This window comes from Dasypus novemcinctus, chromosome 9, assembly GCF_030445035.2.
Source record: "Dasypus novemcinctus isolate mDasNov1 chromosome 9, mDasNov1.1.hap2, whole genome shotgun sequence".
Lineage (NCBI taxonomy): Eukaryota > Metazoa > Chordata > Mammalia > Cingulata > Dasypodidae > Dasypus > Dasypus novemcinctus.
This window is the reverse complement of record NC_080681.1, coordinates 460,483-479,116: the sequence shown is the minus strand read 5'-3', so window position 1 is coordinate 479,116 and position 18,634 is coordinate 460,483. Positions and strand designations below refer to the sequence as shown.

Below are 18,634 nucleotides of genomic sequence, written 5' to 3'. Positions count from 1 at the left end.
GCACCAACTAATACATAAGTTTCTCTTTGAGTGGCAGTTAATAGATCTAAGCTCCAGGTTTGCAATACCATACATGTTATCTCTCCATGGGATCAGGCCATACTGCCAATCATGTTTAAGTTCTGCTTACATCTCTCTGGTAATCACTGCTCCACTTGGTATGCCCTTCATACCGCCAGCATGTTGCAGCACCATTGACCCTAGAGAAAAGCTGGGAAGGTAGGCTCCTGTATTACACCAGCCTGGTGCATAGTGCCCTTCAGCACCATGATACCGTGCGCCAGTCTGGAGGTGCTATCCATTGTACATCTGGCCATTTTGAGCCATCGTTGGCTGCAGCAAGAGTCTGAAACTCTCCCCGCCCCACCCCCCGCTTTCCTCCATTAACAAAATCTTTCATTAGTGTGGTCCATTGGTTCCAGTGGTTGAACACACACTGAAGCATTGCTACTAAGCATGGACTGTAGTTTACATTATAGTTTACACTCTGCTCCACACAACTTTAGAGGTTATGACAAAATGTGTAGAAGACTGTATCTGTCATTGCAGTGTTATTCAGGACAATTCCAATGTCCTAAAAATGCCCCCATGTTGAACCTATTCTTCTCTTTCCCGCCCCCTCAGAACCTCTGGTGGCTCCTGCCTTTACAATGATAAAAGTAATTCCATCGCTAGAATGAAATAACAATAAGTCTGTAATTGTATAACACTAAGTCTACTTTAGTCCATTGCTCACTCCCCAATCCTGAGGATTTGGGGATGGTGATGCCCACTCTTGTCTCTAATTGAGAGAGGCTTAGATCCCATGGGGCAGATGGATAGAACCATCTTGCTTGCAGCTGCACACACTCTCTGTTCCTTGAGATGGGTGTTGTCAATCATCACCTCCTCAGTTGTCCCCGGTGAGTCCAATGAACTGATGAGTAGGTGTTACAACTCTGCTGAGATTCAGGGCTCAACCAGCACATGAACAGACCAAAGATTTAAGTCTCTGGGACATATATTTAAAAGTGCAGTGCTAATTATAGTTTTATAGTTTCAAATAAATGCTTTTAATTCTGAATTAGTGATACATTTTATTATGACACCCTTCTTTTGTTATAGTTGAAGGACCATACTTGTCTTATTGTTTCTGGTAATATGATTTTTGAAGGTTTTTTTTTGATGCTTAGAATGAGTTTAGAGGACTTGGAATTTTTCTATTGGAAAAATTGTGGTAGAATAAATAAGTAACCCTTGGCTACAATATTGAGCCTTGATATGATCCAGTGAATCTTTCTACATGCACTTGTAAGTTTTGGTCATCCATTTATCTACATCTACCTACATAATTTTTTTGGTGAAAATATTCTGTAATACTAATTGACTAAGAAGAGTCAAAACAGCGATTCAAAACCCAATGTTTCTTATTACTCTATCACATTGTTTCTCAAAATGGTTAGAAAGTCAAAGAGTTTGAAAGTCATAAAAAGCCCCTTCCATTGCTATGACATAGATTCTTCCTGAACTGTTGCTTTTTTTTTTATTTCTGCAGCCCCATTGTTCCGGTCCTCTTGGGAACTTAGTTCTCTCTCCTTTATACTTCTTTCATATTCTCAGTTTAATATTAGTGGTCGAGCCTTTTTACTTTTGATTTTTACCCCCTCCAATCTTTTTCCCTTTGAAGATGTCTTATTTACCCATATTTACTTTTGCTTTTTATACAATTACCCCCAAATCTGCAACTTAAGCGTTGGTTTTTCATCAATTTTTTAAAATCCAGCATCTACCTTTTTCCTTTGGTAGCTTTACATGAATGTCCCCTCTTTGGTTCTGATGTAACATGTCTAAAATGCAATTTCTTATCTTTTTGTTAAACTGATTGCCTTTTGGAACTGATCTTGAAGTCTCACCTAGGATTGGAAACTCATATGTCATCCTTCTCTTTACCCCTGCCTTGAAAAATGTAGACATTCACTTGAGTTCTGCAAATTCTGTCCTTTTAAAAATTCTTAGTACCACTTCATTGCTCCATGTATTAAGAGATCTTTGTCTTTTGCCTTAAAGATTTTTTTATTAGAGAGGTTGTAGATTTCCAGAAAGATGCATGAAGTGTTCCCATTTTAAACACGTCACATTAGTGTAGTACCTTTGTTACAATCAGTGAGTAAATATTATTATTGTTGTACTATTTTTTGTAACTTTATTTCAAATTCAGAAAAAAATAACAGAAAAACGCAGCTCAACAAGTTATGGAAACATTTCACCTGAAAAGTTCTTTCTCATCTTTATCTAATCTAATTGCAAATTCTAACACAGTTGTTCCTCTAATGTTCAGAAAGATACAGTGATTAAATAACATAATTATGCTGTATTAATTAAAAAATAATGAAGAGAGAAACTGCTTTATCATATTCAGATTTCACAAAACCAAACTCCTTTTTTTTAACTCTTAAGTATTAATATAGTATTAACCTTGCTTTTGCTAGAAAATCATTACTATGGTCTTCTTAATATTTTTCCATTGTATCAGCACATTCTTAACATGTAGTAGAAGTCCATTCCTCTATTTATCTTATTAACCACAATCTCCTGCCAAAATCATTGTTCTACATTGCCAATATTATTCTTCAACTGTTCTCCAACTAACATTAATTTTCCTAGACTGCTGTTTTTGGCCACATTCCCATTTGTAAATCATCAGCATTTGTTACATTCATTATAATGTGTTGCCATCTAGTTGAAGCATCACCCTATATTTACATTTTACCTGATTAAGCATTCTATATATACCCAACATCATCTTCCCCTTTTCATCCACATTCCATCTCCCACCAAACTTCATTTCATAGTCCAACTCCATAAATCTACTCACTGTATTTAGATCATATTAGTGAGACCATAAAGTATTTGTCCTTTTGTGTCTGGTTCTTTTACTCAACCTAATATCCTCAGTGTTCTTCCACATTGTCTTTGCTTCCCTAATTGATTTTTTCTTCTGAATTATATCCCACTGTATGAATATACCACATTTTGCTTATCAATTCACTAGTTGATGGATACTTAGGTTGTTTCCATCTTTTAGCAATTGCAAATAATATAATTGTCCTATTATAGTCCATATTTTCTTTTAGGGTTCACTGTATTGTATAGTCTTATGGTTGTTTACTTTTAATTTTTATGCTATCAGTGTACATACCACACCAAATTTCCCCTTTTATCCACATTTAGATATATAATACACTGGTGTTAATTATATACACGATGTTGTGTTACCATCACTGTACATTAACAAAAATGAGTGATCTTTTCACTTCTCAGTTTTTTCCTTCTTCACTCTGTTCCTGTTGTGTTCAGTGTGGACCATTTACTCCTCATGACTTTCCTTTTGGCCCAAAGTCTTTAGTTAGTAGCTTCATCATTGCTTATTGGATCAAGTCCAAACTCCATTCACTGGTTTTCAGACCTCCTCAGGTGTTCCTCTATTGTTTTGCAACTTAACCATTTCTTCTTTTTTAATATAGGGATTTATGGCTATGAATTTCCTTCTTGGTACACCTTTTGCTGCAAAACCATAGGTTTTGATTCATTTTGTTGTCATTTTCATTCTTTCAAGTAGTTACTAATTACTTTTGTGATTTCCTGCTTGACCCACTGCTTGTCTAAGAATGCGCTCTTTAACTTATCTATCTTTGTGCCTGATCTGGTTCTCTGCCTGTAACTGATTTCCACCTTCATTCCATTGTGGCCAGAGAAGTTATTCTGTATAACTTCAGTCTTTCTGAATTCATTGAGAGTTGTTATGTGAGCTAGCGTATGGTCTATCCTGCAAAATGATCCATGTGCACTCGAGAAGAATATATATTCTGCTGTATTTGGGTGTAATGTTCTTTATATGTCTATTAGGTCCAGATCCACTAATGTATTACTCAAAGTCTTTGTTTCTTTATTGATTCTCTGTCATGGTGTTCTGTCTAATGGTGATAATGGTGTATTAAAATCCCCCACTATATTGGGAAGCGGACTTGGCCCAGTGGTTCGGGCATCCGTCTACCACATGGGAGGTCCGCAGTTCAAACCCTGCGCCTCCTTGACCCGTGTGGAGCTGGCCCATGCACAGTGCTGATGCGCACAAGGAGTGCTGTGCCACGCAGGGGTGTCCACACATAGGAGAGCCCCACATGCAAGGAGTGCGCCCCATAAGGAGAGCCGCCCAGCGCCAAAGAAAGTGCAGCCTGCCCAGGAATGGTGCCACCCACATGGAGAAATGATACAACAAGATGACACAGTAAAAAGAAACAGATTCCCATGCCACTGACAACAAAAGAAACAGACAAAGACGATGCAGCAAACAGACACAGAGAACAGACAACTGGGGTGTAGGGGGAAGGGGAGAGAAATAAATAAATAAAATATTTTTTTAAAAAAATCCCCCACTATAATTGTAGAAGCATCTATTTCTCCATTTAGTTTTTCCAGTGTTTGACTCATGTATTTTGAGGCACCCTGGTTAGGTGCAAAAATGTTTATGATTTTTCTTTGTTCTTGATAGTGTCCCTTTTATTAATATATAGTGTCCTTCTTTGTCTCTTACAATAGTTTGCATTTAAAGTCTAATTGTCAGATATTAGTATAGCTACTCCCACTGTTTTTTGGTTATTATTTGCTTGTAAAATAGTTTTCCAACCATTCACTTTCAGCCTCCTTTCATCCCTGGGTCTAAGGTGCATTTCTTGTAGACAGCATATTGAGAGGTCATATTTCCTTGTCCATTCTGCCAATCTGTGTCTCTTCCTGGGGGAATTTAATCCATTTGTATTCAGTTGTATTACTGTCAAGGAATTATATTAGCCATATTTTCTTTAGGTTTATGTATGCTACATATTGTTTTTATTTCTCTTTTTATATTTTTAGTTGTTTTTACACTCTCCTCCAACTCTCTCTCTCCTGTTTTTTCCTTTCAACCTGCAGAACAGCCTTTAGTATTTCTTGAAAGGCAGGTTTCTTATTGACATAGTCTCTTAATTTCTGTTTATCTGTGAATATTCTGAACTTTCCCTCAGTTTTGAATACCAGCTTTGCTGTTTAAAGTATTCTTGTCTGACAATTTTTTTTTCTTTTAGCATGTTTACTATGCCATACTGCTGCTTTCTTGCCTCCATGGTTTCAGATGAGACTTTGCACTTAATCTTATCGAGCTTCCCTTGTATGTAATGGATCTCTCTTCTCTTGATGCTTTCAGTATTCTCTGTCTTTAGCATTGGACAATATGACAAGTATGTCTCAGAGTAGGACTGTTATGATTTATACTGTTTGTGTGTGCTGCACTTCCTGAACATGTACATCCATCTCCCTCAAGAGGTTTAGGAACTTTTCAGTCATTATTTCCTCCAAAACTCCTTCTGTCCCCTTTCTGGTCTTTTTTTCCATCCGGGATGCCTATAATGCATTTCATGTTGTCATTTAAATCCCTACATCCCTGTTGGATTTTTTTTTCTATCTTTTTATCTATCTGTTCTAGTATCTGCTTGATTTCAGATGTACTGTCTTCCACATCATCAATTCATTGCTCTGCTTGTTCAAATCTGATGTACTTCCAGTATATTTTTTATTTCTTCAGTTGTGTCATTCATCATCATCATATTTGTTATCTATTTAATGTATATTTACAATTTCTTCAGTATGTTTTCCCAGTGTCCTCTTAATATCCTTAATCTCTTCCTTCACTTCATTAAGCTGATCACGATACTTATTTGGACATGTCTGATTGTTGTTCCATGTTCTGCATCTCCTCCTGGATTTTACTTTGTTCATTTCACTGGGCCATGTCTTCCTGTTTCTTAATATGGCTTGTAATTTTTTGTTGTCTTCTAGGTATCTGTTTATCTTGATGGGTTTATTTAGTTGATTAGCATTTCTCTCTACTGTAGGGTTTTATTTGTTGTTGTTTGTGTGTGTATTGTAAGTTTTCCCTTTGACACTTCATTCTTATTGTGTTTCCTTGCTGTTGCCTATGTTCCCTTGAAAAAAAAATAGGACCAGTGAAAATGAAAGAGGTAGGAAGAGAAAAAGAATAATAGTAATAATAATAGTGAAAGGTAAGAGAGGAACCATACAAGACCTAGGAAAATGAGTAATTAACATGAGTAAGAAGTACAGAGGAAAAGGAATAAAGAAGTAGAATAGAAACAATGAAATGAGAAACAGAATAGAGAAAAAGTTGTAGAATGAAGTAAAAGACTGGGATGAGAAGAGAAGAAAAGAATAAAGAAAAGAGAGAAATAAAAAAGTAAAAAAGAAAACAGAAAAAAAGGAGAAATAAAAACAAAAAAACACTTGAAGACCAAACAAAAAGAATTGGAATGAAAGAACAACAGAAAAGAGAAGACAGCAAGATGAAGGAGAGAAAAGAAATAGTGTAGGTTAAAAAATTCAGTAAATGAAAAAGAAACAGGGTAACAAAGGAAGGAGAAACACAGAAAACAAGAAACAACACAGGAGCAACTCATTTTTAAAAAGGAGAAAGGAAGCAAAAACAAACAAAAACTAGCATAGAAAAACAGCCTTCCCTCTTAGACCTCTAAGGATCTTCTCAGGCTGCTGGTGTTCATCAATCACCCTGCAATCTGCCCTCTGCAAGTTCTGAACCAGGTTTTAGTGAATAAAATAAGGAAAATTTTAAGAAGAACTTAAAAAAGAGAGATCCAAGAAACACTAATATAAAAGGAATGTCTATATGATCCCCGTCACGACATTTCAGTTGGATACCTGGTAACCCAGTGGGTTGCTTCCCTAAGAAGAGCCAGGATTCAAACCAGGGACCTCGTATATATAAGGCAGGAATTCTTCAAGTGAGATGACCTGCCTCCTTAGGGTAGTTAGCCTCTCAGAAGGCTGTCTGTCCCCTTTCCCTTGGGCAGGGTAGATTCCTTGCAGTTTGCCAGAGTCCTGCTGATGAGGCACCTGTCTGTTCCTGCCTCCTCTCTAATCTAATTCCTCTCTTTCCCTGGGTGCCTGGGCATGCCAGCCTGCTGTGGATATCCACTCCTTTTTCCCTGTGGATTTGGCATCCCTTCCAGTATTCAAAGGGGGCTCAGGTGGCCAAACTCACCACCAAGAAACCACTCACCACACTCCCAGACCCCTCTTCCTCCCAGGAAGCTTGGCTGTTTGCCCACCACAAGGATGAGCATCTCACAGTTTTCCTTTGGCATCTTTGTCTTTCCAGGACCCTCCGAAGCAGCTGGCAGGGAGGAAGACGTCTGCTCTCCTCTCAGTTAGATGCAGTTCACCAGGAGTTTTACCCTTGCTTAATATTTCAGGGGTGGGAGAGGGGAGCCCTTCTCAGCAGCTGAGATGTTTAATAACTCACACTTTGTTGTTTCTGCTTCTTAGTCTTTCTGTTGCCCACTTTCCAGGCAGTGTGAAGTAGTGTCCGGTCTGCAGTACCCCAAAGCAGTCTTCAAGGCAGCCTTTGGCCCTTTCCCTGTTGTTTTAGTGAGAGCTCTGTCTTACCTACCTAATCCAATGGCCTGTTCCCACAGTTCCTCCAAATTCATTTCTTCTTACAGCTGCATAATATTCCATTATGTGAATACACCAGTTTGTTTATCCATTCATCAGTTGATGACATCGGGGTTGTTTCCAACTTTTGGGAATTGTGAATAATGCTGCTCTGAACATTGGTGTGCAAATGTCTGCTGTCAATTCTTCTGGGTATATACCCAATAGTAATATTGCTGGGTTACATGGCAAATTCAACTTCTTTAGGAACTGCCAAACAGTCCTGCACTATGGCTATACCATTCTACATTCCCACCAAGAAGAAATAAGTGTTCTGATCTCTCCACATCCTCTCCACTTGTTTTCCTGTCTTTTTAATAGCGGCCATTCTAATAGGTGTGAAATGGTATCTCATTGTAGTTTTGATTTTCATTTCCCTCATAGCTAGTGTTGTTGAATATTTTTTCATCTGTTTTTTTTTCTGCCATTTTTATTTCCTCTTTGGGCAAATATCTAGTCAAGTCTTTTGCCCATTTTTTAATTGGGTTGTCTTTTTATTGTTAAGTTTTAGCATCTCTATATATCATGGATATTAAATCCTTATCAGATATGTGATAGCCAAATATTTTCTTCCATTGAGGTGGTTGCCTTTTACCCTTTCCACAAATTCTTGTGAGATGTAAATGTATTTAATTTTGGGGTGGTCCCATTTATTTATTCTTTTGTTGTGTGTTCTTCAGGTGCAAGATCCAAGAAAAACCACCTACTACAAGGTCTTTAATATGCTGCCTTACATTTTCTTCTAATAGTTTTATGGTCCTAGCTTTTCTGTTTAGGCCTTTGATCCATTTTGAGTTGCTTCTTGTACAGGGAGTGATATAGGAGTTCTCTTTCATTCTTTTGGTTATGGATATCCAAGTTTTCCCAGCACCATTTGTTGAAGAGACTGTTTTGTCCCATTAGCATGGCTTTGGTAGGATTGTCAAAAGCCAGTTGACTGTAGAGGTGAGGGTTTATTTCTGAACTCTCAATCTATTCCACTGATCAATGCCAGTAGCATGCTGTTTCAAAGACTGTAGCCATGTAATATGTTTCAGTGTCAAGCAGTGAAATTCCTCCCATGTGGCTCTTCTTTTATAGAATGCTTTTGGCAGTTCCCTTCCAAAAGAATTTGGTATTTGCCTTTTCTATTTCTGTAAAAGTAGGCTGTTGGAATTTTTATTGGTATTGCATTGAATCTATAAATCGGGTTGGGTAGGATTGACATCATCATGATATTTAGTCTTCCAACCCAGGAACATGCAATGTTTTTCCATTTCTTTGGGTCTTCACTGATTTCTTTTAGCATTGCCGCATAGTTTTCTGCATATATAACTTACTGGGCATAACTTTTATGTGATGGTTTGCTTTTCCCTTGCTGCCCTCAGAAACTTCTCAATCTTGGATATTTGACACTCTGAGGAGTATGTGTCTTGGAGTAAGTCTATTCATATTTATTCTTATTGGGGTAGCCTATGCTTTCTGACATGTAAGTTCATTTCTTTCATGAGAGTTGGGAAATTTTCAGCTCCTCCTCAAATACCCTTTCTGCTCCTTTCCCCTTATCTTCTTCTGGAACAGCCATGGCATGTATGATGTTGCATTTCATGTTATCATTCAGTTCCCTGAGCTCTTGCTCAAATCCTTCCATTCTTTTCTCTCTGCGTTCTTTTGTCTCTCCAATTTCAGCTTTTCTGCCTTCTGAGTCATTTATTCTTTCTTTGTTTTAAGAAAGATTGAAAGCCTTTCCTGGCTTTGACCCTGAGTGTGGAGACTGCTGTGCAGCTGCTCTCACCTCTACCTGCACTGGCCCTTTGGGCAGTGTGCTGTGCCTGCTCCCTGCATGATGACATAGTGTAGATGACAGTCTTGTCCAGCCTCTCACCCATTTCTTGGGGCAGCTCTGCTAAGACAGTGCTCAGCAGCCAGGCCTGGAGGCATCTGGTCCCTGCCTGCCCATCCCGTGATGTTCATCTCTCCAGATTAGAAACAGAACCCTGACTTCACAGACGTGCAGCCCTTGAGGTAAGGAGGTGACAGCTGTTGATGAAGCCATCCCAGCACTCCCTTCCCACCCTTCCAGCCATACCCTGGGTGTGGACATAGAGGCCCACCAGTATCCATCCCACCAAAAACCTGCTCCTGCCAGGGCTTGCCCATGCAATATCCTCCAGGCCACACACATGCTGGGAGGGAAACTGCTGGGAGGGTGTCCAGATGGTCACAACTGCCACCTGGTCTCCACTGCCCTGTCCTGAATCATCCTGTGTTATCTCGGGGTGTCTCCTGCTAAATGGCCAGAAAGACGTACACTTACAGCAACTCAGTCATCCCTATGGTCAATGGAGGCCTGGGAAATTCAAGACCCCAGTATTGAGGGCATGGAGCTTGGCCAGACCTCACTCCTCCTCCTAGTTCTGTCACCCTGGAAAGTGACTGGGCCTCTTGGGTCTTCCCAGTCTCCTCATCTTTATAAGTCAGCAGTGCAGATGCCAAGTCTGAGAACTCTGCTGGCTTTTATAAAGGGTATTTATTTGGGTAGAAGCTTACAGTCACAAGACCATAAAGAGTAAGTTACCTCTCTCACCAAAGTCTGCTGCTCTGTTTTGGAGCAGGATGGCTGCCAGTGTCTGTGAGGGCTCAACCTCCCTCTTCCTCTTCAGGCTCTGTGGTCCCAGTTGCTGATCTCAGCTGGAGGCTGGCATAGGGCTCGCCTCTCTTCCTGGGGCTCATTTCTATCTGGGCTTAGCTGCTCTGTTCTCTTCAGCTGCTAACTATCAGGCTCATCACTCTTCCTGGGCTGCAGGATCCTCTGTGTATCTTCTCTATGTCTACTTCCTTGTGAGACTGTTTTATCAGCTCAAGGGGGCTGGGACTTGATGCTGAGTCACACTCTAATGATGTGGTTGGATCAATATCCTAATCTTAATATAAGCCAATCAGACATCTCAGCTGAATCAATATAATAGAATCAAAGGGTTATACACCCAGTGGAACAGGCCAGTTTACAAACAATGTATATTTGTTTTTGGAATTCATAAATAATATCAAACTGCCACTGACTCCCCATCTGCACCTTGAGGATCTTCTAGAATGTACTCCCTAGGGAGTTTAGCAGAGGTATATGCAATAGTCTCTCTAAAATTTGTGGAATGGTGCCCCAGGTACCTAATACATGAGCTTAGAGGTGGAAGAATTACAAGAAAGAATGGAGGCAGCAGGAAGTTCAACCCAGAACAGGTTTGGTTTCTGGATGTGATCTTGGGAATACAACTTCAGTTGTTGGCTTCATTTTCCAATCTACATCATGATGGTCTTGAAATTCAATGAAAATCAGTTATCTTCATGCTTTGGCTTAAAACACTTCAATGGCTCCCCATAATACTTAAAGCAGATTAAATTCCTCCTCTTTGTTTATGTGGTGTGCAGCCAAAAAATGGCTTCCAAGGATCTCTGCTTCTGGTATATGCATCCTTGTGAGGAATTAGTGGCCCTTCTAATCAATAGAATATGGGCAAAGAAATAATATATCTTCCAAGATTTGTAAACATTTGAGACTTTTGTCCTGCTAGTTCTCTTTTGTTTGTATGTATGTATCTATATTTATCAATCTTTCTATCTCTATCTCTTTCTCTTACTCTCCCTCAATGCCTTCCTCTGGGAAACAAGCTGCAGTGTTATGGGCTGCCCTGTGCAGAGGCCCACATGGAATAAAACAGAGGCAGTGCCTGAAAACAGAAAGGGACACAGGCCCTCAACTGACAATCCTGCCAATAACATGAGTGACCTTGGAGGTGGATCCTTCCCCACGGGAGCCTCAGCTGAGAACAGGGCCTCATCCTTGGGATGGTTGACAGGGGGTACCAGGTGCCTCCAGATTAGGAGAATTGGGCCAGGCTTGACCCTGGATTTGGCAGTAAATTGCTGGGGATTGCCAAGAACAAAATTGGGGGTACAGGTCATGGTGGGGTCATAGACAAGTCATAGACACAGGAAGCTGTGGACTGGAAGGCAGGAGGCAGGACAGGCAGCTGGGAAGAGGCAGTTGTCAGTTAAACTGCTGCAGGCTGATGGAGCTTTGTGTGCTCAAAAACTCTAAAGAGGAGGCAAGGGCCAGTGTAATCACATGAGCCTCCAATTGCAGGGGAGCAGGGAGAAGAGGCAGCCAGAAAGCTTGGAAGCATGAGAAGGACTCCAGGTGCCACTGCTGCCCTGAAGATGGAGGGAGAAGTGGAGAGCAAGAGAAAGAAACAGAATTTGCCAACCTCCTGAATGGCCTTAGAAGTGGACTTTCCCTAGAACCTCCAGGAAAAGCAGCCCCGGGGACTGGGGATTTCTACCTGGTAAGACCCTGAGCACAGGCCCCAGCTGAGCTTGCCCAGACTTCTGACCCACAGAACCTACTGAGTGAAAAATGGGTGTTGTTTAAAGTCATTACATTTGTGATGACTTGGTATGTAGCAAAAAAAAAAAAAAAAAAACACCAAAAAACCAAACCAAAAAACCAAACAAAAAAGAAACTAAAACCCCACGAAGCTTCTTTGTAGAGTTTCACTGAGTGAAACTTAAAATAGGAAATATCTTCATATGTATGAACTTACTCCCCATTTTTTTTACTAGAGAAATGTTTGGTTTACAGAACAATTATGCTTAATTACAGGATTCCCATATATCACCCTATTATTGACACTTTGTTGAAAATCTCATGATACATGCGCAAATACCTGGTCTCCTTTTAAGAAAAGTTTGCCCACAGAACATTTTAAAGTGTAACAGTGTTCACTATTTCCCTACAAATATCTTCTCTGTGACCAGTAGATGGCAGTAGGTGTACAGTTTTACCTTCAACGTACTCAATACTAGAAATTGAGATTTATGCAAAAGGCAGAGTCAGTTTAGGTTTTTGAACAGAATTAAAGCAGCACTACTACCCCACTTCCCCATCTATACCTTTTTTTTTGGCTTTGTTCAACAAGGACACTAACAGTTAATTTAATAAAATAATGCTTTTTTTCATTTTGTAAATTAAAAAAAAAATTTTTTTTTTTTCTTCTTTATTTTCTTTTATATGTTACATTCAGAAAATATGAGGACCCCATATACTCCCCAATCCACCCACCCCATCAACAACCTCTTCCATCATCCCGGCACAACTGCATCTGGCGAATACGTTCTGGAGTACCGCTGTACCACATGGACAGTGGTCCACATTGTAGTCCACACTCTTCCCCAGTCCACCCAGTGGGCCATGGCAGGACACACAATGTCCAGTGTCCATCCATGCAGCACCAACTAGGATGACTCCAAATCCTGAAAATGCCCCCATGCCATATCTCTTCTTCTGTCTCCCTACCATCAGCAGCTACTGTGGCCACCCTCTCCACATCACTATTATAATTTCTTCCCTTACTTATCACAATAGTTCCCCTGCAGAACACCAGTAAGTCCACTCTAATGCATACTCTATTCATCCATCCTGTGGACCCTGGGATGGTTATGTCCAGTCCCCCTTTACATCAAGAGGGGCCTTAGATTACAAATGAATGATGGATGCAGTTCTCCTGATTGCAGCTGTAGGCGCTCTTGGCTCCCTGGTGTGGTGGTTGACCCTCTTCACCTCCCTGACAGCTGGCCAGGGTAAGTCCAAAAAACCAGAGGGTAGGAGCTGCAAGTCTGCTGAGGCCCAGGGCCTGGCTATCACATGGACAGTCCAGAGATTCAGGTCTCCTGAGTATACATCAACCCAAATGCCAACCACAGGTCCAGTAAAAGTAACAGAAGAGACATATGTAGAAAGTTCCTATCTGAGTCCAACTCCATCACACTCAGGAACACAAACTCCAAAGTAGGGCCAACTGACGTGGCCCTGAACTCTGGAGCCATCTGCTATGACCATAGAATCTGTGGGTCTCTGCAGCCCTTAGGAGAACCAGCACCTGGGTTTCCATCTACCTTGGCTGTCTCTGGTACCTGCTGAGGTGTGCATAAGCATCACCCCACTGATAACCTCCCGACTCTTTTTTTTTTTTTTAAGATTTATTTATTTATTTAATTCTTCCCCCTCCCCTGGTTGTCTGTTCTCTGTGTCTATTTGCTGCGTCTTGTTTCTTTTGTCTGCTTCTGTTGTCGTCAGCAGCTTGGGAAGTGTGGGTGGCGCCATTCCTGGGCAGGCTGCACTTTCTTTTGCGCTGGGCGACTCTCCATACGGGGTGCACTCCTTGCGTGTGGGGCTCCCCTATGCGGTGGACACCCCTGCATGGCACGGCACTCCTTGCACACATCAGCACTGCACATGGGCCAGCTCCACACGTCAAGGAGGCCCGGGGTTTGAACCGCAGACCTCCCTTGTGGTAGACGGATGCCCTAACCACTGGGCCAAGTCTGTTTCCCTCCCGACTCTTCTTTGGAGACTCATAGCCATATAAACTCACTTGTCCTTTCCATTTTCCCCTTTTATCCAATGTCAAAAAGCAGTTTTTAACACCTGATATTACATGTAGTCTGAGATATTCTGCCAGACTGAGTTGAACCCTTTATTCAAGGTCTTTTTCTAGTTACATCATCAGCTGATGCTTGGTAGTAATCCCTCAGCTCCAGGGAGGCTTATCCACCGGAGGTATGTACCATGCTGTGGGGAAGGCAATACATCTACATGCTGAGTTTGACTTAGAGAGTGGCCACCTTTGAGCAACATGGAGGCTCTCAGGAGGTCAGTCTTAGGCACCCCACAATTCTAGGCCTAGTTCATATTTCAGGCACACAGACTCATTAATTGAAGCCATCTGTATCAAGGGCTCATCATTGGACCATCCACCTTTGTCGGTCTTTGCCGTTGCACTTGGGGGATTGTTGCTGTTCCATTGGGGAATGTGATAGAGCTCCCCTGGCCAGGAATTCAGCACTCTCTCAGCTGTTGTTTCCATTTGAAACCACTATGAAAATATCCAAACCTTTCTATATACCCTCCATACATGCCCTGGAGAACTCCCAACCATGTGCCTCCCACCAATAACACCCCACATGAGTGCTCCTCCCCCATCATAGTTGACCCTCTCTCTGGTCCAAAACTTCTTCAAAAAGGAAGCCCAATATATTACCAGGTTCCCTTAAGAGTAAAACGGAATATAGTGATGGGTTTAAAGGTTAGATATAGAATACATAGTAATTTAGAAAAATTAAATAAAGGAAAAATAAATTGGGGTATCAAAATATGAAAAAATGAAAGAGCTTTGTTTTTGACATTTTGCCCTTCATCACTGCTATAAGTATTGCCCTGTATGTACAGTGGCGAGGCAATTTCTTCCATTTCTTCCTGTCTACATCCTTTCTTTTGTTTCTTATTATTTTGTCTTCACATAAGTTTTAATTCACAATAATTCACATATACAATATATGGCACTCTCACATATCCAACATCAAACCCTTCATCCCTTCCCCAGCAATGATCCTTTTACATGTTCATATTATATTTGCTGTAGCTAATGTACAGCTATTGGAACAATAGCTTTCAAACATGATTCCATTTGGATTTACATTATGGTTTATATTTTATTTTATTTTATTTTATTTTATTTTTTAAGTTTTATTTATTTCTTTCCCCTTCCCCACCCCCGTCCCACCCTGTCCCGCCCTGCCCCAGTTGTCTGTTCTCTGTCTCCATTTGCTGCATGTTCTTTTTGTCCGCTTCTGTTGTTGTCAGCGGCACAGGAATCTCTGTTTCTTTTTGTTGCGTCATCTTGTTGTGTCAGCTCTCCGTGTGTGCGGTGACATTCTCGGGCAGGCTACACTTTCTTTGACGCTGGGCAGCACTCCTTACGGGGCGCACTCCTTGCGCATGGGGCTCCCCTATGCGGGGGATACCCCTGGGTGGCAGGGCACTCCTTGTGCACATCAGCACTGCACATGGGCCAGCTCCACATGGGTCAGGGAGGCCCGGGGTTTGAACTGTGGACCTCCCATGTGGTAGACAGATGCCCTAACCGCTGGACCAAGTCCACTTCCCAGTTTATATTTTAGAGAATACAATGTTCTAAATTTTTAGTTACCTTATATTTTACGTTATGGTTTATATTTTAGCCTATAGACTTTTATACATTTTGGTGTAATTTAACATGTCCTTTATCCATCATTGCATGATCTTGTGGAACACTTCCATTGCCCCACAGTTACACTGATTCCGTGTATTCAACACCTCTTTCCGCCTCCCCTCAGGGCCCACCATGACAGTCAATCTTCATTACTTGAAGGACCATATTCAGAGATACTTGCAACAATGTTGAGGGCTTGACATACTCGACTGCCCTAACCCATTGGGAGCCACCAATGCTCTCAAGAGATTCAGTTCCCTCTGTTTGAGAACATCAGTCTTCCCCAGGATGTTGGTATACCTTCACTCTCATTGTATGGGCCACCACCCAATGATATAACCCACTATGACAAAATGAGCACTCACACACTCCCTAGAAGTTTGCCCTGTGTCAGATGCCCCCCTACCTTAAGCATCTTAAACAGGTGACCTTCCTTATTATATTTTCTAAAGAATTTTCTCTACGTTATAATTTCAACCACTTACCTGAGAATCTCCTATGTTCAAATGTTCCCCCTACCCTCCCCCCAATATCTTGGGCCATCTGACCCATCCTCCCATCCCTAGCCCCCCTGAAGCCCACAAAAGCCCCACCCAAAGGTACCCCTATGCCACCATTTTATCCCTTCCCTGTACAAATACTTACCTCTAGCTTATTGTAGATTTCACCCATATAGGTGTCAGCTCACAACCTTCCTCTACCCCCCAGTTTCCTTTAAGTTTATCATCCAGTCTCTAGCTCTCTGAGACAGCTTGGTTTACTTATTTCATGTCAGTGAGGTCATGTAGTATTTGTCCTTCAATGCCTGGGTTGCTTCACTCAACATAAGTTTCTCAAGATTCAGCCATGTTATCATGTGTTTGTACTATATTCTTATAGTTGAGTAGTATTCCATTGTATGTATATACCACATTTTATTTATCCATTCATCTGTTTTGGGTATTTGGGTTGATTCCAGCCTTTGGCAATAGTGCACAGTGCTGCTATGAACATTGGTGTGCATATATCCGTTTGTGTCCTTGTTTTCAGTTCTACTGAAACAGTGGAATTGCTGGGTCATATGGCAAATCTATAGCTAGTTTTTTGAGAAACTGCCAAACTGTCCTCCAGAATGGCTGGATCCTTTTGCATTCCCACCAGCAGTGGATGAGTGTTCCCATTCCTCCACATCCTCTCCAACAATTGTAAGGTTCTGATTTTTTGATAGCTGCCAGTCTTATGGGAGTAAGATGGCATCTCATTGTTGATTTGATTTGCTTTTCCCCAATAGCTAGTGATTTTGGGCATCTTTGTATATGTTTTTTAGCCATTTGTATATCATCTTTGTAGAAGTGTCTGTTCATATCTTTTTCCATTTTTAAAATGGGTTGTTTGTCTTTTTATTTTCAAGATATCGGGATTCTTTAGATATGCAAGATACAAGTCTCCTATCAGATATATGGTTACCAAATTTTTTCTCCCATTGTGTAGGCTCTCTTTTCACTTTCTTGACAAACTCCTTTGAGGTGCAGAAGGCTTTAATTTTGTGGAAGTCCCTTTTATCATTTGTTCTTCTGCTGCTCATGCTTTTGGTGTGAAGTTCATGAAGGCATTTCCTATTAAAAGTTCCTGTACATGCTTCCCTCCATTGCTTTCCAAGGTCTTTAGTCTTGGCTTTTATATTTATGTCTTTGATCCATCTTGGGTTGATTTTTGTTTAAGTTGTGAGTTAGTGATCCTCTTTCATTCTTTTATATATGGATATTCAGTTCTCCAGGCACTATTTGTTGAAGAGGCCATTCTCTCCCAGTTGAGAGGGTTTGGTGGCCTTGTCAAATACCTTATGGCTGTATATGTGATGATCTATATCTGAACTCTCAATTCAGTTCCGTTGGCCAGTGTGCCTATCCTCATGCCAATATCATGCCATTTTCACTACTGTAGCTTTGTAGTATGTTTTGAAGTCAGGTAGTGTGATTCCTCCAATTTCATTTTCCTTTTTCAATATGTCTTCGGCTATTCGGAGCCTCATTCCTTTCCAAATAAATACCATAGTTTCTCTAGTTCATTAAAAAATACTGTGTTGAATTTTGTTGGGTTTGCATTGAATGTGTACATCAGTTTTGATAGCATAGAAATCATAATGTTTAGTCTTCTTATCCATGAACAGGCAATATTGTTCCATTTATTTAGGTCTTATTTGGTTTCCTTGAACAGTGTTGTGTAGTTTTCTGTGTATAAGTCTTTTACCTCTTTAGTTAAATTTATTCCTAGGTATTTGATTTTTTTTACTTACTATTGTGAATGATATTTGATTCCTGACTTCCTTCTCAGATTGCTTATTATTGGTATCCAGAAATGCTACTGATTTTTGCACATTGACCTTGTAACCTGTGACTTCACTGAACTCATAAGTTCTAGAAACTTTGTCGTAGACTTCTCCTGCTTTTCTGTGATTAGGATCTTACCATCAGCAAATAGTGAAATTTTGACTTCTTCCTTTTCAATTTGGATGCCTTTTATGTCTGGTTCTTGTCTCAGTGCTCGAGCAAGTACTTTGAAGACTATGTTAAATAGGGGGGGTGATAGTGGGCATCCTTGTCTTGTTCCTGATCTTAGATTGAAAGATTTTTAGGATTTTACCATTGTAAATGATGTTAGCTGTGGGTTTTTCATATCTCTTTGAAAAGATGTTCAGAAATTTTCCTTCTATTCCTATCTTTTGCAGTGTTTTTATCAAGAGAGGGTGCCGCATTTTGTCAAATGCTTTTTCTGCATCTATAGATATGATCACATGATTTTTGTCCTTTAATCTGTTTCTATGGTGTATTACATTAATTGATTTTCTTATGTTGATCCATACTTGCATGCCAGGAATGAATCCCACTTGGTCATGGTATATAATTTGTTTAATGTGTTGTTGAATATGATTAGCAAGTATTTTGTTGAGGATTTTTGTGGCTAGGTTCACTAGAGAGATTGTTATGTAATTTTCCTTTCTTGTGGTATCTTTGGGTTTGGTACTAGAGGAATGATGGCATCATAGC

At 40.5% G+C, this 18,634-nt stretch overlaps 1 long non-coding RNA gene across 2 annotated transcripts in view; it reads left to right on the top strand.

The window, feature by feature from the left end:
- LOC139439638 (uncharacterized) overlaps positions 1-18,634 on the top strand; it is a 53,164-nt gene that overhangs the window by 10,761 nt on the left and 23,769 nt on the right. The window contains exon 3 of one of the 2 annotated variants that reach the window (XR_011649573.1): positions 11,666-11,899. The exons of the other annotated variant lie outside the window; for it this stretch is intronic. This is a non-coding gene — a long non-coding RNA (uncharacterized lncRNA). Of the gene's footprint in view, positions 1-11,665; positions 11,900-18,634 lie in introns of those variants that run through there. 2 annotated transcript variants of the gene reach the window in all.